This window comes from Lagenorhynchus albirostris, chromosome 5, assembly GCF_949774975.1.
Source record: "Lagenorhynchus albirostris chromosome 5, mLagAlb1.1, whole genome shotgun sequence".
Classification (NCBI taxonomy): Eukaryota; Metazoa; Chordata; class Mammalia; order Artiodactyla; family Delphinidae; genus Lagenorhynchus; species Lagenorhynchus albirostris.
The window spans coordinates 96,784,341-96,807,267 of NC_083099.1; the positions used below are offsets into that span (position 1 = coordinate 96,784,341).

The 22,927-nt window shown below is 36.4% G+C and overlaps 1 protein-coding gene and 1 pseudogene across 1 annotated transcript in view; one reads left to right on the plus strand and one right to left on the minus strand.

Moving 5' to 3' along the window:
- SENP7 (SUMO specific peptidase 7) overlaps positions 1-22,927 on the plus strand; it is a 154,235-nt gene that overhangs the window by 766 nt on the left and 130,542 nt on the right. Inside the window, exons 2-3 of the mRNA XM_060150665.1 lie at positions 10,930-10,982; positions 20,506-20,590. The gene's annotated coding sequence lies outside the window, so the exon portion shown is untranslated. The remainder of the gene's footprint in view (positions 1-10,929; positions 10,983-20,505; positions 20,591-22,927) is intronic.
- LOC132521433 (U4 spliceosomal RNA) lies at positions 9,239-9,321 on the minus strand (annotated as a pseudogene).

A 22,927-nucleotide genomic window follows, 5' to 3' on the forward strand; every position in this document is an offset into this window, starting at 1 on the left:
ATGTTTCGCTGTGTTTTTATTCTCAGCGTGTTTTTGTTTTTGAAATTGTTTTGCTGCTTAAATGACTGTCTTCAGTTTTGGGTACTACATCTTAGAAACACAAAAGTGGAGGTGTAAGACGCGAGGTCGAGCCCCTCCCAGTCAGCAAGTTTCTGTCAAAGATCTCATCCATTAAGGGTACCACAGTTTCTGTGTTAAGTCCTGTGGACTTACCAGAGGAGGAGGGGACAAGGGCTCTTTAATAAGCTTACACTCTAGTACACTAACATTCAGTGAATCAATTATTTCATTAAATTTTCTTATTTATTATTGTGCTATCTGTTGTTGCATAGACAGTCTATGCAGTCTATTTAGACAATTCTACATTTATTTAGGAGTGCCCTTGTGGCAGTGTGCCTCAAACTTTTTTGGCCACAAAGGAGCGTGAACATGGATCTCTGGGACATTGCTTAAAGTAGCTGAAAACCTGAAATTCCTCTTCATAAGCAACCAGTATTACCATTTGTGTGTGTGTATTCTAGAGATATTCTTTGCTGTTGAAAGTATATGTATGTATTATATATATACATATATACACACATATGTATGTATGTATATGCCTTCAATAGATCGGTGTTTGTTTTAATATACTTTTTTCTCCCCTAAAACCTTCAAGTGAAATTGACACATAAGGCCTATGCACAGTGTTTATCTGGTGTCATTTGTGTGCTTCCTCACACAGAACTTTAGGGGTAATCATACCTCAGTTTAACATGCACAGCCTTTTTTCAATAAAAGCATTTCTCCTTGGCTTAGTACGTTGTTTTGGGGGTAAGGGCAAGATATTAGCCTTGTTCTTCAGCAAATTCCATCCTCTTTACCTGGTTACACTTAGATTTATTTATCTATTTATTACAGTTAATTTGGTGCAAGTAGTTGTGGGAAGTAAAATTTGAGAGTAAAATTGTTAATTCTTTTAAAATTTTATTTATTTATTTATTTATTTTGTGGTACACGGGCCTCTCACTGTTGTGGCCTCTCCCGTTGCGGAGCACAGGCTCCGGACGCGCAGGCTCAGCAGCCATGGCTCACGGGCATAGCCGCTCCGCGGCATGTGGGATCTTCCCGGACCGGGGCACGAACCCATGTCCCCTGCATCGGCAGGTGGACTCTCAACCACTGCGCCACCAGGGAAGCCCTTAAAATTGTTAATTCTTAAAAGACGTTGATATTTATGTGAGCTATCCCTCTGGAGAGGATTTCTTTTTCTGCTGACTTCTCTTTTGGAGCTGTCCTTTCTGAAAAGTAATTGTTAATGTGTAGTAAAAACCATTCTCAGATCTAATATTAACTAGCTGTTCTCCAGTATTCATCTGGTTTTAAGAGATGAATATTAATTTTTAAGAATGATTCTTTTCTGAATAGTGTATATTTAATTTTCTCACAGATTCTCAGAAACAGAACAATCAGTTGGCTTAAAGGGATTCTGAATTCTGTGTGACATTTATGTGCATGCAGTTGCCATTTCATTAGGAGGGTTGCTAACTGGAACTTGAATGACTGGAAGTGACATTTATCATCGTGAGAATTTCATAAGTACCCAAAGGTAAAATTTTGATTAATAACAGGAAGAATTCTAAGTTAGAGGTATAAGGAAGGCGGATAGCAGTCGAGAGAGAAAACAAGATATGAAGTTTCAAGTTCCTCTGTGAGACTGCACTAGGTTTTCCTAAACTTTCTCCTGAACAAGGAAGAACTATGAAGGGTTACATAGTGTATTGCTCAAAACTCTTTTAGTTGCAACTAGCAGAAACCCAATTCCAGGTGGTTTAAGCAAAACAAAAAAACAAGCATTTGTGGACTTACATAACTGACAACTGTAGGAGTTGGATGGCTTCTGGCATGGCTGTATCTGTTTTAGGCACTGGTTCTCAAGGTATGGTCTGGGAACCTCTGGATTCCCTGAGTCCCTTTTGGGTCTGTGAGCTTACACGGTTTTTCATAATTTTAAGACATTGTTTGCCTTTCCCTCTTAATCTTCTACCTGTGTACAGGACAGTTTTCCAGAGGCTACATGACATGTATCACAACAAATTGAATGCAGAAGCATATGGAGGAAATCATCTGTCTTTTATTAAGTCAGATGTTAAAGAGAGTTGCAAAAAGTAAAATAATGCCATTCTCAATGTTTTGAAACTAAAGTTATTTAAAAAATAGTTACGTTAACATGCATTGTGTTATTGTTTTTAAATGAGTTAATAAAAATTCTGTAAGTAGAAGAACCACGAAAACTCTGATTGCCCTACTTTTCTGGAATGTGGCCATGAATCAAGAATCAAGCATAAAACACCTCTAAGCATGAGAGGAGAAATCACATGGTTTGTATGCTAAAGTTCACTCATGAGAAGCTTTTGAAGGCTTTCTTCCTATTATATTGAATCTATGTGTTTAAGTTATTTATTACCCCAATAAAGATGAATATCCTATTTCCAGGTTTCCAGCATATCAAAGCAGTGAATTAGATGGGGACACAGATAAAAAATTATTGGTACCAGAGACAGGTCTAGTGACAGTTGAATGAAATAATAAAGTGCTAATGGTCATTCAAGGGAGCATGACCGTTAGAAATGTTTAACAACAACAAAAGTATAACAGATATATTAGAGTCATAGATCACAACTTCCAAATGAATTTTTGAATTAAAACAGGAAAGTTGAAGTAAATTTCAAGTTATCAACTGTTCAGGCAACAACTTTGGAGATCTGTGTTCATTCTCATTTGCAGTTAAGGATAGATAAGTTTTTTTAGTACTTAGGTACTAAACAGCATGCTAAGAATTTTACAGATGTTATAATTCTTTCGAAAACCTTCTGAGGTGGTTATTATTATTTCTGATATACAGATGAGGAACCTGGAATTTAGGGAGGGTAAGCAACTGTTAGCAATACAAGAAGCAGAGCCAGGATTCAAAATCTGGTCTTTCTGATTACAAAACATATAATTTAAATCTTTTTTACTGTCATAGGATGTTAGTGAACCTTACTTGGAAAAAAGGTTTGATGGACAAATAAATGGGACAACTGTAGTTATAAGAAAATTTTATTTACTGCAGGATTTTTCAGAGCTTTTGCTGTGCTACTATACATTCTGCCTCTCCAAGAGATTGAACATGCAGTGTTTTTCAGACTTGCTTGATTTTGAAACTCTTCCCTCCTCCCCCAGTTTCAGCTTGAGGATCTAGTGTCCCATGATGATACACCTTTCTTTTTTCAGTAGGTCCAGGTGATGGCTGCATATTATGCAGTGTCTGATGAACCATAATTGAAGTTCAAAACCAGAATCTACAATTAATCATGGTAAAACTACTTTATTTGCAGTGATGTTAGCTGAAGCCATTGGAATGGATAGGATTACCCACAGAAAGAGTATGGAGTGAGAAAAATCTTGAATCACATATATTTAATTTCAAAGTAAGGAGGAAGAGACACTGGTGAGCGGTTAGGCAGATTAGAAGGAGTATGATAGGTTTGGGAAGCAAGGGAGAGTGAATGCAATGTAAATCAGAGAGTTAAAGCAGTATGAGGATGCTGGATTTGGCAATTAGTAGGTCACTTTTTTTTTTACCACTGATTTTAGTAGAGCAATAGGGACAAAAGCCAGATTTCAAGAGGCTAAATGAATGAGTGGTGGTGAGGAAATAGAAGATGAGATGTGCATTAAAGATTTTGGAACAAGCTTGAGTATGAAATTAAGTAGAAAGGATTATTTAAAAAAGACTATAAAAATCAGGTTTGTATGGCATGGGAAAGGGTTCGCTGGAGAGAGAACGATATCCGGTAGGAGATAATTGATAGGGTGAAGTCTTAGAAGAAATGGGGGAGGATAGACTCAGGACAGTTTGTTAAATAAGACTTGTGTAAAGGTGGGAAGATGGATAAAGATATAGATAAATTTTGAGAAGTTAAGGATATTGCAATCATGGCTTCTAAGTGAAATAGGCAAGATCATCTTTTGAGAAAGAGGGACTTTGAGGTGGTATTGGGAGCTCAAAATAGAGTAGGAGGTCAATTAGGGATGAATAAAAGAGCTATTGGGCTTCCCTGGTGGTGCAGTGGTTGAGAGTCCACCTGCCGATGCAGGGGACACGGGTTCGTGCCCCAGTCCAGGAAGATCCCACAGGCCGTGGAGCGGCTGGGCCCATGAGCCATGGCCGCTGAGCCTGCGCGTCCGGAGCCTGTGCTCCGCAACGGGAGAGGCCACAACAGTAAGAGGCCCGCGTACCGCAAAAAAAAACAAAAACAAAAAACTATTAACTAATTTTGAAAAGGTATTTGTTAAAACACGTGTGCGTCTGTAGATAGTACCAGTTGTGGTTACTACAATTATGACTTTCTTTAGCAGTGCTAATCAGTCTAGGAGCAAGAATTTGGGGGGAATAAAAGAATTTAGTTTTACTTAGGGTTAAAGGGTATTATACGATGTGGGGGTAAAAAATGGGATCAGTGCGAGTGAGGAAATGGAAGGGTTAAAGGACAGTATGTTGTAGAATGAGAGGTTCACATTTGTGAGCTTGAGAAGTGTAACCCTATTAAATCTATTTGTGAATGCATGTTGTTGAAATGGGAATGTGATATGAAGAAGTTTGTTGGACTAGAGTAAATTAAGATGAGTCCGTTGTATTGAGTGATTTGATTTATGAAAGTTTTAGAGCTTCGGTATGATGGTAGGTTTTAATGATAGAGAGGAAAACTATGAATCAAGTATCAGAATATTCTAGGAATGTTGGAAAGGGTCTTGCGTCAGTACATGGCAATTACAATATGGGTGAGGTAATAATACATACAAGTTATGGGAATTTTAAAGGAGGAATTATTGCAATAAGGATGAATATTAATTGGAAGTGGTGGCAGGGGGAGGAGGTTGTTAATCCCTTCCCCTGTTTTTATAAATGGGAGAAGAATATTCTTGAGAGAGTCTTAAAAAAATAGTGTAGTAAATAAAAAGATGTATAATGTATAATTATGTAATAAAAAGGATTCAGTTAAACTGAGGTGGAGGAAATGTTCAAGGAGAAGATTCAGAATTTAAGGAAATTGTATTGACTTTGGAAAGGAATTTGGTGGGCTGGGGAAGAGCTAGAGAAGAGTGTAGATGAAAACTATACCTCAATAAAAAGAAAAACAAAGAGAATATTAAAAAGACATGTACTCAAGGGTCAAGTTAAAAAAAAATGTAGTGGAAAGGGTAGAGTGGCATTACCTAAGAGATGAGAGAATAGCAAGGTAATAAGCTGTAGGGATTGAAATCTAGGGTGGTGAATGTGATTCCCAAGCCTGGTGATAGAAGGCAGAGGATTGGAAAGTAGATTAGAGGGGGGATATGGTAACACAGGGAGTGGGTTATGTATAGGACTGAGTAGCTCTAAAGATTCAGACTGGAACTTTGCTGTAATGGTGCTGTCTCAAACCTGCCTCTCAGATATATAACTCTAATGTGAGTCTTCAGTAATTTAGGAGGCTGGCTAATGTGAGCTGCTTCATCACATATACCTATATTGATAACTCACTTCTTGGCTTCTTGACTTAGCATTGCATTGTCCTACCACCCATTTCTCCCTGTCTAAAACTTATTATCTAAAACTTACTTCAAAGCCCAGTTCAATTGTGCCTTTTCAAGAACTATCTCCTAATTAACTCAAACTTAAAAAATATTCCTATTTTTGAATTTCCATGGGTGTTTGCGCCTCTTATGTGATGTTTGCCAGATTCCATCATATATTCTAGCTTGCTGAATTGTTTAATCTCTGCTTTTATACCGTTAACTCTGTGACAGGGGCTGTCTTATTCATTTCCTATCCCCATAACATCCAGCATGCCTAGAGTGTTCTGGTTAAGAATTCCACCTCTGGAATCAGACCAGTGATGGATTAACATGGTGACCTTGGGCAAGTTATTTGTATTTTTCAAACCTAAATTCTTCATCTATAAAATGGAGATAATGCCATTACTGAACTCACAAGACTTGTAAGATTAAATAAAATAATTTGTGTAAAGTACTTAGCATAGTGCCTGGCAATGGTAATTACTGTTGTTTAAAATAAATGTTTATGTAATATATGAATGAATGGTTCCACAAGCTCCTTGAGAAAAAGTCATGCTTTCTGATTATTTGACATATATATATAATGGGAATAATTAGAGCGATTTTTCTGTATGCTAATGTAAATACATTAAGGTTTCTTAAAGAGGGGTATTTTAGTATAAAATATTGTAATAATAATAGTTATTTATTTGCAGTATTTGCCAGATATACTCTAAATACTTTAATATAGACGATCTCCCTTTATTTTGAAATATAGTTGATTTATTGTGTTTGTTTCAGGTGTACAGCAAAGTGATTCAGCTGTATATATGTTTTTCAGATTATTTTCCATTATAGGTATTACAAAATATTGAATATTGTTCCCTGTTTTGTACAGTAAATCCTTGTTGCTTATCTATTTTATGTATAGTAGTTTGTATCTGTTAATCCCATACTTGTAATTTATCGTTCTGCCCACTCTCTTTCCCCTTTGGTAACCATAAGTTTTTTTTCTATGTCTGTGAGTCTGTTTCTGTTTTGTATTTAGATTCATTTGTATTAATTTTTACATTCTGCATACAAGTGATCGTATATTTATCTTTTTATGACATTTCACTTAATATGATATTCTCTGGGTCCATTCATGTTGCTGCAAATGGCAATATTTCATTCTTTTTTATGGCTGAGTAATATTCCATTATATGTATATATGTGTGTGTGTGTGTGTGTGTGTGTGTCTACACACACCGCATCTTATTTATCCAGTCATCTGTTGATACACACTTAGGTTGCTTCCATGTCTTGGCTGTTATAAATAGTGCTTCTATGAACATTGGGGTGCATGTATCTTTTTGAATTAGAGTTTTCGTCTTTTCTGGATATATGCCCAGGAGTGGGATTGCTGAATCACGGTAGCTCTGTTTTTTGTTTGTTTGTTTTTTTATTTAATTTATTTATTTTATTATTTTTGGCTGCATTGGGTCTTTGTTGCTGCGCGCGGGCTTTCTCTAGTTGCCGCAAGCGGGGGTTACTCTTCGTTGCAGTGCGTGGGCTTCTCATTGCAGTGTCTTCTCTTGTTACAGAGCACGGGCTCTAGGTGCATGGGCTTCAGTAGTTGTGGCACGCGGGCTTCAGTAGTTGTGGCTCGCGGGCTCTAGAGCGCAGGCTCAGTAGCTGTGGAGCATGGGCTTAGTTGCTCCATAGCATGTGGGATCTTCCTGGACCAGGGCTTGAACCCATGTCCCCTGCATTGGCAGGTGGATTCTTAACCACTGCGCCACCAGGGAAGCCCCTCCAGTTTTTGTTTTTATTTTTTAATTATTTAAAAAAATATTTATTTTATTTTATTTATTTATTTTGGCTGTGTTGGGTCTTAGTTGCAGCATGTGGGGTCTTTGTTGTGGTGCTCAGGCTTCTCTTCTCTCTAGTTGTGGTGTGCAGGTTCCAGGACATATGGGCTCTGTAATTGTGGCGTGTGGGGTCCAGAGCGCATGGACTCTGTAGTTTGTGACACGTGGGCTCTCTCTTTGAGGCATGCGAGCTCAGTAGATGTGGCCCCGTGGCATGTGGGATCTTAGTGCCCCAACTAGGGATCGAACCCATGTCCCCTGCATTGGAAGGAGGATTCTTTACCACTGGACCACCAGGGAAGTCCCCATTTTTTGTTTTTAAAGGAACCCACATACTGTTTTCCATAGTGGCGGTACCAACTTACATTCCCACCAACAGTGTAGGAGGATTCCCTTTTCTCCACACCCTCTCCAGCATTTATTATTTGTAGACTTTTCCATGGTATTTATTCTGACTGGTGTGAGGTGATACCTCATTGTAGTTTTGATTTCCATTTCTCTAATAATTAGCGACATTGAGCATCTTTTCATGTGCCTTTTGGCCATCTGCATGTCTTCTATGGAGAAATGTGTACTTAGGTCTTCTGCCCGTTTTTTGATTGGGTTGTTTTGTTTTTTTGATATTGAGTTGTATGAGCTGGTTGTATATTTTGGAAATTAAGCTCTTGTCAGTCACATTGTTTGCAAATATTTTCTCCCATTCTGTAGGTTGTCTTTTCATTTTGTTGATGGTTTCCTTTGCTGTGCAAAAGCTTTTAAGTTTGATTAGGTCCCATTTGTTTATTTTTGCTTTTATTTCTTTTGGGAGACTAGACTATGTCACTTTAATCTTGGCAATTGAAAAGCTGGATATTGTCCCCTTTTTAGAGATGAGACACTGAGTCTCAGAGAAGTCACAGCTAGTAAGCCAAGATATAAATTTAGGTTGTTGGACTCTAATATTTTTACTCTAGAGCACTGTGCTGTACCAGACAGTCACAAGCAGCGATGCATCATTTATTAAAATGCTCTAATACCAACCTAGTATCAGATGGAGCAACTCAGTTATAGAACCCCTAAAATTTTGGGAAGTCACAATAGTAGTCACTAAAAGAAATGTACAAACATTCTGCAAAATAGGATAGAAGCATTTTTAACTCAATGAGTCTGTCTGTGATTTAAGCAACTGATATTCCTTTTTTAAAAATACATATATTTTATTAAATTGAAAGTTGACTAGAAAGTGAATTTATGTAAGAAAGGTTTTCTTACCATTTATCTAAATGTTATATATTTTTGGTAGTCTGAGAAATGCTACTTTATTGAAAATTATTTAAATCTATCGGAAGCTTAAGTATAGAAGTTAAAATAATTTTTACATCAGTGATTGCTCGAGGAAATGCATATGGTGAAATTCATGCTATTTTCATGAAATGAGAGAAATTATTTCAGCTATATAGATTTCTGGATAAGCTATAGCCCATTCGTTATAACTGTTATTTTAAAGGTTTTTTAATTTTTAAGTTGAGATATTACATACGACACAGTACAATATCTTTAGTTTGATGATTTTTTATACTTGTATACATACACTTGTATAACTATCACCTAGATCAAGATACGGAACATTTCCAGCATCTCAGAAGGCTAACTTGTATCCCATCCCAGTCAGTCAGTAGTTTTTCCCTGCTCGGGTACTCACACTATCCTAACTAGTATCAACATAGATTTGTTTTACCTGTTCCTGAATTCCACATAAATAGAATCATACATTCTTCTGCATCTGTTTTCTTCTGAACGTAATGTCTGTGAGATGTATCCGTGTTGTGCACAGCAGTAATTCGTTCTTTTTTATTACTATGTAGTTTTCAATTAGCAATAATTGCGCCTCGGATAAACCTTGTTGGCTATGATACTGCCACTGTGCAAAGCTTGTAGTTGTCTATTGTATGAAAAGGTTTATCCATGCTCCTGTGATGGACATTTGGATTGTTTTTAGTTTTTGGCTATTAAGAACAAAGATAACTTAACATTCTTATACATGCCTTTTGGTGGACACAGGCACTCATTTCTCTTGATTAAATATCTAGAAATGTAATTGTTGGACATTGAGTAGGCAGGTGTCTAACTTTAGTAGATACTGACTGGCAAAGTAGATGTATTCGTTTACACTCCCACCAGCAATATATGAGACTTCTAGTCTCTTATCAATACTTGGTATTGTCATTCTTTTTAATTTTACCCTTTCCAAGGGCTGTGTAATGGTATTCTCTTACCATTTTAGTTTACACTTCCCTAGTAATAATGAAATTGAGCATATTTTCATATGTTTATTGGCCACTTGGACATTCTTTTTTATGGAGTACCTATTCAAGGCTTTTTCCCATTTTGAAGATTGGGTTGTCTTGCCTTTGCTTTATACGAGTTCTTTATGTGTTCTGGTTATGAATCCTTTGACAGATATATGTATTATACAGTATTATTAACTATAGTCACCATGCTGTACATAGATACATGAATTATAAATAATCTTCCAGTCTGTGTTTTGCCTTCTCACTCAATGATGAGGTTTGGTGAATAGAAGTTTTTAATTTTAATGAAGTTGAGTTTATTAATCCTTTTCTTTATGGATTAGTACTACTTGAGTCTTGTTTGAGAGATCCTTGCGAACCCCAAGGTCATGAAGATATTCCCCTCATTTTTATTCTAGAAGCTTTGTTTGTCTTTGACATTTAAATCTATGATCAATTTAAAAAGAATTTTTGATATAGTGTGATGTTTATTACTTATTTGTTTACCTTGTTTGGTTATCAAATTGTGTCAGCATTACTCATGGAAAAGATCATCCCTTTTCCACTGAATTGCAGTGGTGTGTTTGTCATAAATAGGTGATCACATTTGTGTGGGTCTCTACCATTCATTTTTATTATGAAATTTGTGAGAAATTTCAGTGAATTGTAAGTTCCAGGAAGACTTAGGCTGTGTTTAATTTGCTCACTACACTATACCCACTGGCAAGCACAGTGCCAGACACATGATAGACATTCAGTAATTATTTGTTGACTGAATGAAAGAATCATAAAAGAAAATCCCGTAGAAGTCTGAAAAATGTTGGTGAGGAAAGACTTAAGCTGTTCTCTGTTGCATAAATGCTTAGATATGTAGCCCTCACCTTGTGTTCTCTACCCCTGTGGCCCCCCACCCCCCATTATAAGAATTTATCTGGTCTTATGGTTCAACCAACATAAATTGAAGACCTACTGGATACTAGGATTTTTGCCAAGGAATTTCTTATTGAGTTCTTAGAACCAACTTTCTTTTTTCAGTTGTCATCATATGTATATTGTTTAATTGAGAAATTTTGTGAGAATCTGCTACTCTTTGATTATTTTTGACCTTTAGTCCTTCAGGTTCTGTAAAATGTATCAATGTAAATTGTAAATGTAACAAGCTAATTTGAAACAAAAGATAACTGAAAAGATTTATTCTGTTATGTTATCTCATTTAATGTTAAATTATAATTTTTACTATGTCTTTGTAGAAATTGTCACAGAAGGGAAAAGGAAAAAGCCTTCATCTTTGGAGTTACATAAGGTATGTATTAGTTTTGCTCTTAACTTTTGCATTATCTTTAGAGTTAATAATATTGAAAGTATTTTGGTATTTGTCTTTTTAATAAAATTTTAGGGAAAATACTGTAAATCCATAATTAATCAGTGTTCTTTTGGGAATGGTATATCCTAATAAACCAAGGGTTAGCTAGGAAACCCTTTCTGGGACCAGCCTTGTTTAAATCATTGTAAAATTTTCCAGTATACTTTCCAAGTCTTATTTTAGATTTATGTAGAACAGAACTCATTTCTTTGATGACTGAATATATTAGAGCACCTGAGATTCATTCACTTATGATACTGTAGATGTTGAAGAGTTGTATTCAAGTCATGTGCTGAAATTTACTGTTTGGAATATGTATGTATGTCCTTTTAAACATACTTTTTTTTCATTTATTTCTTTCTTTTATATAAGCCAAGAGTAGCAAAACAAGTAAAATGAAATTTCTACCTACATAGAGGTGTTTAAAAAAATTTAATCTGTGTTTTTAGAAAGATAATCTTTTTTCCTATAGAATTTTGTGATTTAAATGCCATAGTACCTTGATTTGCATTATAATAATTTATTAGAGACTTTTCTCTGACACATTCTAATTATACACAGAGGACTTTAATTTGGTGTATTTTTTGGAACAAAGAGGGACAAGAAGAAATCATAAAGGAGGGCTGTGAGAGGAATCAAGAGTACCTTACAAGACCACACAGAGAGCATGGCTTTGGATACTCTTTTTCTACCTTGGCTTACTTCAGATTTTGTGGGGTGTGGTTTCTTCATTTAAAATTCTGGGACTTCCCTGGTGGCACAGTGGTTAAGAATCTACCTGCCAGTGCAGGGGACATGGGTTCTATCCCTGGTCCGGGAAGATCCCACATGCCGCAGAGCAACTAAGCCCGTGCACCACAGTTACTGAGCCTACACTCTAGAGCCTGGGTGCCACAACTACTGAAGCCCGTGCTCCTAGAGCCTGTGTTCCGCAACAAGAGAAGCCACCGCCATGAGAAGCCCACACACCACAGTAAAGAATAGCCCCCACTTGCCGCAACTAGAGAAAGCCCATGCAGAGCAACACAGCCAAAAAAAGAAAAAAAAAGAAAAAATTCTGGATTTAGGGAATCCAGGTGGTTCAGTGGTTAGGACTCCATGCTTTCACTGCTGTGGGCCCGGGTTCGATCCCTTGTTGGGGAACTAAGATCCCATAAGCTGTGCCATTCAGCCAAAAAAATTCTGGATTTAGCTTAAGTGAGGTAGATGAGGGAGTTAAAAAAGAAATTTACATTGTTATTATACCCAGTTTTATTATTTATTTATGTATTTGATTTTTAAGAATTTTTATTGGCGTATAGTTGATTTACAAGGTTGTGTTAGTTTTAGGTGTACAGCAAATAAATCAGTTATACATATATCCACTCTTTTTTAGATTCTTTTCCCATGTAGGTCATTACAGAGTACGGAGTAGAGTTCCCTGTGCTATACAGGGAACTTATTAGTTATCTATTTTATGTGTAGTAGTGTGTATATGACAATCCCAGTCACCCAGTTTATCCCTCCCCCACCCCTTTCTCTTCTAGTAACCATAAGTTTGTTTTCTACATCTGTGACTCTATTTCTGTTTTGTAAATATGTTCATTTGTACCAGTTTTTAGGTGCCACATATAAGCAATATCATATGATATTTGTCTTTCTCTGTCTGACTTACTTTACTCAGTGTGACAATCTCTAGGTCCATCCTTGTTACTGCAAATGGCATTATTTTGTTCTTTTTTATGGCTGAGTAATATTCCACTGTATATATATGTACCACATCTTCTTTATCCATTCCTCTGTCGATGGACACCTAGGTTGCTTCCATGTCCTGGCTATTGTAAATAGAGCTGCAATGAACATTGTGGTACATGACTCTTCCTGAATTATGGTTTTCTCAGGGTATATGCCCAGTAGCGGGATTGCTGGGTCATATGGTAGCTCTATTTTTAGTTTTTTAAGGAACCTCCATACTGTTCTCCTTAGTGGCTGTATCAGTTTACATTCCCACCAACAGTGCAAGAGGGTTCCCTTTTTTTCTCCACACCCTCTCCAGCATTTATTGTTTGTAGATTTTTTGATGATGGCCATTCTGACTGGTGTGAGGTGATACCTCATTGTAGTTTTGATTTTCATTTCTCTAATAATTAGTGATGTTGATCATCTTTTCTTGTGCTTTTTGGCCATCTGTATGTCTTTGGAAAATGAGAAAAATGTACATTTAGATCTTCCATTAAAAAAAATTATTATTATTATTTTGGCCACACCGCATGGCATGTGGGATCTTAGTTCCCTGTCCAGAGATTGAACCCCCACCCCCTACATTGGAAGTGTGGTGTCTTAACCACTGGACCGCCAGGGAAGTCCCTGTTTGTTTTTTTGATATTGAGCTGCGTGAGCTGTTTGTATATTTTGGAGATTAATCCCTTGTTGGTCTCTTCATTTGCGAATATTTTCTCCCATTTTGAGGGTTGTCTTTTTGTTTATGATTTCCTTTGCTGTGCAAAAGGTTTTAAGTTTAATTAGGTCCCATTTGTTTGTTTTTATTTTCATTACTCTAAGAGGTGGATCCAAAAGATATCGCTGCTATTTATGTCGAGTGTTCTGCCTATGTTTTCCTCTAAGAGTTTTATAGTATCTGGCCTTACATTTAGGTCTTTTTTCAAAAAAACCTATTTATTTATTTATTTTTGGCTGCATTGGGTCTTCATTGCTGTGCGCAGGCTTTCTCTTGTTGTGGCAGGCGGGGGCCACTCCCATTGCGGTGCATGGGCTTCTTATTGCAGTGGCCTCTCTTGTTGCGGAGCACGGCTCTAGGCACATGGGCTTCAGTAGTTGTGGCATGCGGGCTCAGTAATTGTGGCTCGCGGGCTCTAGAGCGCAGGCTCAGGAGCTGTGGCACACGGGCTTAGTTGTCCCGTGGCACGTGGGAACCTCACGGACCAGGGGTCGAACCCGTGTCCCCTGCATTGGCAGGCAGATTCTCAACCACTGGGCCACCAGGGAAGTCCCCATTTAGATCTTTAATCCAATTTGAGTTTATTTGTGTGTATGTATACCTGGTTTTAAATACCTCTGTATTGACTGCCACTTCTTTTCTGCTTAATACCTTCAGTGAAGTGAAATGCTTTGCTTTAGGACATTGGTTTATGCATCTTGCTCTGAAGCTCCACCATTAGAAATTCATAATTTGTATTATGAATTTGTATTATGAGTGTACTGACTAAATACATTTCTCTTATTTTTAGTTGTACAGCAATGTTTTTTAAAACTGTTAATTTTCAAGTAACTTTAAATTTACAGAAATAGTACAGTTTCCATCTACCCTTCACTCAGCTTCCCCCAGTGTTAATGTCTTACATAACCATAGTACAGTTATCAACATAAAGAAGTTAACATGGGTATATTTTAAACTATAGACATTATTTGAATTTCTTCAATTTTTTCACTAATGTCATTTTTCTGTTTTAGGATCCAATTCAGGATCTCACATTGCATTGATTTCCTTAAGTCTATGACAGTTCTTGTCTTTTTTCTTTCATGACCATGACACTTTTAAAGAATACTAGGCAATATTTTGTTGAATCCTTAAGTTTGGGTTTGTCTTATGTTTCTAATCATGTGTGATTAGATTAAGGTTGTGGCTTTTTGAGAACAATACCACAGAAGTGTTGTGCCCTTCTCAGTTGTCCTATCAGGGGTACATAATGATGGTATGTCATATTACTGGTGATGTCAGTCTTGATCACCTGGTTAAGATGGTGTCTGTGTGGTTACTCCATTGTAAAGTTATTTTTTATCTTTAATAAATAGATATCTTGGGAGAGATATCTTGTGTTTTTTCTCCCAGTTTTATTGAGGTATAATTGACATATAGCACTCCATAAGTTTAAGGTGTACAATATAATGATTTTTCTTACATACATCATGAAATGATTACCACAGTAGGTTTAGTGAACATCCATCATCTCATATAGATACAACATTAAAGAAATAGAAAGAAATATTTTCCCTTGTGATGAGAACTCTTTGGTTTTATTCTTTTAACAACTTCTATTTATAACGTACATCAGTGTTCATTTCTTTATCATGTTGTATGTTACATCCCTAGTACTTATTTATCTTACAATTGGAAGTTTGTATTGGGAGAGATATTTTGAATCTATGCAAATATACTGTTTCTTCTTAAACTTTCACCCACTGTTTTAGCATTTAACAGTGGATCTTGCTTGCAACAGTTAAAATACGATATTCTATTGGTGACTTTCTAGTTTCTTCATTCCCTCTATATTTATTAAAATTCTTCTGGAATGGATAGCTGTCCCTCTTGTCTCACTTATTTATTCAATTATTTACATATATCAACATGGACTTATAGGTATTTATTTTATTTTATGTGTTATAATCTACTACTGTCATTACTGGTTTTGTTGATCAAAGTATTCCAGCTTTGGCATTGGAAGTTCTTTCCGGATGGCTCTTGTGCCCTTTTGACATGCTCCTATGTTTGTTTGTTTTTTTGAGCTCTTCCTTACTTTCTGGTACTATAAGATACTTTCCAAGGAGCTCTGTTTTTTTAAATTCAAGAATAGTATTTAGAAACCCAGCTCAGGGTGCTAGATGTGCTCATTGCTGCTGGGGTGTCATCATTTCTAGGCTCTCTCAATAAACAGGACTAGAAGAATATATGTGTACTAACTCATACATATACATACACATACATATCTGTATTTATTTCTCTATCTGCTTATCTATACATCTAAAGAAACCCTCATGAGTTCAGTACTGTTACTTCTGATTCCAATCCAATACCACAGGGCTTATTTTAGCCTGCCCTCTTTCCTTATTTATTTATTTTTTAATATTTATTTATTTGGCTGTGCCGGGTCTTAGTTGTGGCACGCGAGATATTTGTTGCGCCACGTGGGATCTTTAGTTGCAGCATGTGAACTCTTAGTTGCAGCACGCAGGATCTAGTTCTCTGACCAGGGATCAAACCCCCCGGCCCCCTGCGGAGTCTTAGCCACTGGACCATCAGGGAAGTCTCCTTCTTCGCTTATTTTTAACTTTTCTGTCTCTCAGTATCTACATTATATTTTCTTATCTGTTCAACCATAATATGCATATGAAGTTGTGGTACTACTGTTTAAAAATGTAGAATTTTTTTAGAATATTGGCATATTAAATTCTTGTTAGCAGTTAATAGTATTGCTTTTTCTCTCAAGGCAGCTAGGGAAATAAATCACTGAAAGGATTGAAGTTTTGATTGGTATAGGGACAAGACTCTGATATATTTTAAGTATTTAAAAAAATATTTCTAAATCAATACTAGATTGTTGTGAAGAAATTAGAAAATTCAGTTGAACAAAAAGAATACCACCTGGACACAGTTAAAATTAACACTGAAGTGTATATCCTACTAATTTGTCTGCGTATCTGTATATCTATCTATAATAAACAAATATTTAAATATTAATGGTTGAAAACCACAAAATACTATTTTATTATTTACTTTTTCTACTTAATTATATATTATAAACATTTTCTGAAATCAAGTTTAAAGCATTGCTCAGTAGATACTTATTGGGTACTTAACATGTATTGGACACTATACTAGGCATAAGTACCAGGGAAGCAGTGGTAAACATTTTCAGTGACTACATTATATTCAACTGTAGGGATGTATCACAGTTAATCTAACCACTATCCTGTCATTATATTTTTGAATTGTTTTCAGTTAAAAATTATAAATTGTACTGCAGTTATTATCCTTGTAGCTAAATCTTTGGAACATCATTATCTACTAATTATTCCTGGCCTTTTGATAGGTGCTGGAACTAGATTAACTCAAAGCTTATATCTCTGGATAGATGTAGAGTAAGAGTGTGAATACTTTGAATTCTGCTAATGGGGAGATCCATAGTCTTTGGCTTTTTAAATGAGGAGGTTGATACTGAAAACTAAAAACCAAGACTTTCATTCTTCCTTGGTAAGTCATAGCCATATCTTTGAGCAGACCCCAAAGTTTCCCTAAATAATAATTCTACATCTATGTAGTATCTGAAGAAATAAGTGATTAAGGTTCTGAAGTTCTGTGTTAAGAATACGGCAGAGATCATTTCAGCTTGTAAGGAGCATATGTTAGCAATGCATAACTTGTCGATAGGATCCAGCATATTCACCCCCCCACCCATTATCTTCTTTTGATAGCATTCTCTTTTTGAGGGCATACTGTAATGAATTAGGTATAAAATGAACCTCAAAGTGACTGTGTGAATTGATTTGCTGAAAGGCTTGTTTAGTATTACATTTGAACATTAGTAAGTAAAATAAAATAAATGTTCTTGAGCTTTGTTTTTGGGAAGTTGTTAGAGTTCTGTCAATGTATTTAAGTATAACTTGAAGGGAAGGGGGTTTAGAACCCTTTTTTGCCTTAAAAGATTAAATTTTGATCTTTAAAGTATTAGGAGAGTATTGAAAATATTTGAAATTATTAGAAGTCCGTTCTGATTCTTGTAATGGAATTATAATATAGGCTTTGCAGAATCATTAGTGGCTTAGAATCTTTGTTGATTGTACACAATTGAGATCATGATTAAAATTTGTCTATGAATAGATCAGATTGTTGTAAAGAGACAGACATTATTTTTATAATTTAATCATTAAGAAAAAAGTGAGTGTAGAAAAATTTGACGGAGTAGTTAGTTGTACCTAAAATCTGCTTGCCACGCATATACAATATTAGACCGAGAGATTTAGATATGTAATTTATTGACCAGGAAGCTGCAGCAGAGGTTTTTCTGGAGCTTTAAATGTTTATTTGTTTTGTCTTGCTTTTAATGGTTGCGTGATGTCCTATTAAAAAATAAAACATGTGGAAACTGTAGGAAGACACAAAAATGAAAATAAAAATCACTCCTTATATTAGCATTCAGAGCTAGTCACTGGTAAACGTTTTTGTGCATATCCTTTCACATTTGTTTTCCATATATGGATTTTTTTTTTGCCTTATAAAAGAGAGATCATTCTGTAGATATGATTTTCTTTATTACTTGTATTGGAAATAATTTCTTATTTGTTCTGGAACATGTTTTTTAATAACTGCTGTACAGTATCTCATTATTTGTCTTTACAATAATTTTATTTGTGTTCTTTTATTATCATTGTTTCTATTTTTTCTATACTATAAATAATATATAGTCTATGTCCCTGTTCATAAATGTTTGTATGTATATACAGTTGGTCCTCGAACACAATGTATTTGAACTGCTTCAGTCCACTTATGCACAGAAGTTTTAAAAATAAATACTATAGTACTACACGATCTGTGGTTGGTTGAACCTGAGGATGTGGAACTATGGATACATAAGGGTGATTATAAAGTTACTCAAATTTTCAATTGCGCAGGGGTTGGTGCCCCAACTCCTGAATTGTTCAACGGTCTACTGTACTTTGATTTTCAAACCTTTTGATGCTTGTTTAGAGTTTTAATAAATTTCCAGATTTCATATGTTTATGCTTTTAGGGGAAGTAGAGAGCTCCTTTTTTTGAAGATAGGGTAAATTATATTTTGTGTCCATCCTAATGGAAGTATACATGAATATTTATTAGGGTAAATAATTTATTAACATTGAGTCTAATCCACTTATAGGTAAAATAATAAAAACTAATTACTGTGAAAAAAGAATATAAAATCTTCCACAGAAGACATCAGAAGTCTTTTATTTTTACAAAATACTCAACACCTATACCCAACTCTTTAAAAAATATCAGCTGCTATTCTTCAAGTTTGAACTTGGTATCTTTTTAGGTTATTACTAGGGTTGTGTAACAGATTATCCCCAAACTTAGTGGTTTAAACTTACTTGGCTCATGAATCTGCTGTCTGGCCAGGGTTCAGAGATAGCTTTTCTTGGTTTCATTTGGAGTTAGCTAGGTTTGCTTGGGGGCTGAGGCCTGGAATCATCTTAAAGGATCACTCACTCACTTACCTTGATACCTGTGTTTGGAAGCCTCATATATCTTGTTATATATCTGTTCTTTTTAGCCTTCTCATGAAATCTTTGCAGCACAGCAGCTTCAGGGTATCCAAGATTTTTTTTAACCTATGGCTTACGGCTCCCAAGGCATCTATACTGAGAGACAGAGAGAGACGGAAAAAAAGAGGGAGGAAGGAAGGGAAAACACACAAATATTGCTACATGAAAGGTAGGCTGAAGCAGTGTAGCTATACATAATGCTTTTTATGATCTAGCCTTGGAAGTCACAGGCCTGCCCAGATTCAAGGGGAAGGAACATAGACTGCACCTGATGTTGGAGAACGGGTCAGTATCACATTGTAAGAAGAGCATGTGGGTTGTAGAATATTGATATGGCCATGATTGGAAAACACAATATGCCACAGTGTCTAATGTAGGCTAAATATCCTACTCACAAAGGATCCATGGGTGTGAACAGTCTGAAGCCCTTGTCTTACTCCCTGAAAAAACAACTGTTATTCCCTGATTAAGAATACAAAGGAAATGACTGATTTAGAGATAATGTTTTGGCAGATGAAGAATTATAAAGAGGTACCTTTTATATAAATTAAATATAAATAATTAAGATGTTACTGATGCCCAAGAGGATTAACTCCAGGGTACTAATGAAATAAAAGTGTTCAGATACCCTTTCTTCACAATTATTTTATCCTCCTAACTTATTTTTACTCTCATTGAAATCATTTTATCGTTGTCACTGGTTGTAGTTGATACAGTGCTTATATGTTATGTAATAAGCTGAACTTGATGCTTAACCATCATTTATAATGTGAAAGTTAAATTATTTTAAGTTCTAAACAAATGATTTCAAACTTGTGGCTACACTGTATCCATCCATTCATTTGTTTATTCAGTATCATGAGCCATACACTTTGGAGATGTAAAGGTGACTAAGGGTGCTCTCTTTAAGGACTTCCACAGTCTGGAGAAGAAGACAGACATGTAGACAAATAATTATAATATAGTATGATATGTGTTAATACAAATTACCAAGTACTAACACCCAGAGAAAGGAATGCCTTGGTGTGGGAGTGTTGACTGTGTGGATAAGAGAATAATTTTGTGCAGAATCTGAGGTATTTAATAGGGGAGAAATAGAGGGAAGAGCATTCTAGGTTGGAGGAGCAGTATGTACAGAGGTGTAGAGATGTATGCTTGAAGAAGGTTGAGCAAACTCAGTGGGGTTGGGGTGTAGAGTTTGTGATATTTGGATGATGTCAAAGAGCCCAGATTGTTAAGAGTTTTGTATATAAGTAATGGGTGCTATTGTTGTATTTTAAGATTGTAGCCATAATTAGATTTGTGTGTTAGAGACCTCTGGGGATAGCGTTTGAAAGATTAAAAGGGAAAAAAAACTGCAAGTAAGAATAGTTAAGAAGTTATTATGGGGGGAACCTTCAAGATGGCAGAGGAGTAAGACGTGGAGATCACCTTCTTCCCCACAGATACATCAAAAATACATCTACATGTGGAACAGCTGTTACAGAACACCTACTGAACGCTGGCAGAAGACCTCAGACTTCCCAAAAGGCAAGAAACTCCCCACATACCTGGGTAGGGCAAAAGAAAAAAGGAAAAACAGAGACAAAAGGATAGGGGTCCTCTGGGCAGGAGCAGCAGATTAAATCTCCACAATCAACTTGATGTACCCTGCGTCTCTGGAATACCTGAATAGACAATGAATCATCCCAAAACTGAGGCGATGGACTTTGGGAGCAACTATACACTTGGGGTTTGCTTTCTGCATCTAATTTGTTTCTGGATTTTTGTTTATCTTAGTTTAGTATTTAGAGCTTATTATCATGGGTAGATTTGTTCATTGATTTGGTTGCTCTCTTCCTTTTATATATATATATATTTTTTTTCTCCTTTTTCTCTTTTTATGAGTGTGTATGCATATGCTTTCTGTGATTTTGTCTGTATAGCTTTGCTTTTACAGTTTGTCCTAGGGTTATAACGTTTTTTTGTTTTTTTGGGTGTAGTTTTTCACGCTTGTTATCATTGGTGGATTTGTTTTTGGTTTGGTTACTCTCTTCTTCCTTTCCTTTTTTTTTTCTTTTTAATATTTAAAAAAATTTTTATTTTAATTATTTTATATTTTTCTCCTCCTTCCTCCCTCCCTCCCTCCCTCCCTCCCTCCCTCCCTTCCTTCCTTCCCTTTATCCCTATCTCCCTCCCTCCCTCCCTTCCTCCCTTCCTTCCTTCCTTCCCTTTATCCCTATCTCCCTCCCTTCCTCCCTCCCTCCCTCTCTCCCTTCCTATCTCTCCCTTTTCTTCTGAGCTGCGTGGCTGACAGGGTCTTGGTGCTCCGGCCGGGTGTCAGGCCTGAGCCTCTGAGGTGGGAGAGCCAAGTTCAGGATATTGGTCCACCAGAGACCTCCCGGCCCCACGTAATATCAAACGGTGAAAGCTCTCCCAGAGATCTCCATCTCAGTGCTACGAGCCAGCTCCACTCAATGACCAGCAAGCTACAGTGCTGGACACCCTGTGCCAAACAACTAGCAAGACAGGAACACAACCCCACCCATTAGCAGGGAGGCTGCCTAAAATCATAGTAAGTTCACAGACACCCCAAAACACACCACCGGATGTGGTCCTGTCCACCGGAAAGATGAGTTGCAGCCTAATCCACCAGAACACAGGCACCAGTCTGCTCCACCAGGAAACCTACACAACCCACTGAACCAACCTTAACTACTGGGCCAGACACCAAAAACAATGGGAACTACGAACTTGCTGCCTGCGAAAAGGAGACCCCAAACACAGTAAGTTAAGCAAAATGAGAAGACATAAATACACAGCAGATGAAAGAGCAAGGTAAAAACCCACCAGACCAAATCAATGAAGAGGAAATCGGCAGTCTACCTGAAAAAGAATTCAGAGTAATGATAGTAAAGATGATTAAAAATCTTGGAAATAGAATGGAGGAAATACGAGAAACGTTTAAGTAGGACCCAGAAAACCTAAAGAGCAAACAAACAATGATGAACAGCATAATAAATGAAATTAAAAATTCTCTAGAAGGAATCGATAGCAGAATAACTGAGGCAGAAGAACGGATAAGTGACCTGGAAGATAAAATAGTGGAAATAACTACTGCAGAGCAGAATAAAGAAAAAAGAAGGAAAAGAATTGAGGACAGTCTCAGAGACCTCTGGGACAACATTAAACGCACCAACATTTGAATTATAGAGGTCCCAGAAGAAGAAGAGAAAAAGAAAGGGACTGAGAAAATATTTGAAGAGATTATAGTTGAAAACTTCCCTAATATGGGAAAAGAAATAATCAATTCCAGGAAGCGCAGAGATTGCCATACAGGATAAATCCAAGGAGAAACACACCAAGACACATATTAATCAAACTATCAAAAGTTAAATACAAAGAAAACATATTAAAAGCAGCAAGGGAAAAACAACAAATAATATACAAGGGAATCCCCATAAGGTTAACAGCTGATCTTTCAGCAGAAACTCTGCAAGCCAGAAGGGTGCGGCAGGACATATTTAAAGTAATGAAAGGGAAAAACCTACAACCAAGATTACTCTACCCAGCAAGGATCTCATTCAGATTTGATGGAGAAATTAAAACCTTTTCAGACAAGCAAAAGCTAAGAGAATTCACCAACACCAAGCCAGCTTTACAACAAATGCTAAAGGAACTTCTCTAGGCAGAAACACAAGAGAAGGAAAAGACCTACAAAAACAAACCCAAAACAATTAAGAAAGTGGTAAAAGGAACATAAATATTGATAACTACCTTAAATGTAAATGGACTAAATGCTCCAACCAAAAGACATAGATGGCTGAATGGATACAAAAACAAGAACTGCATGTATGTTTTCTACAAGACACCCACTTCAGACCTAGG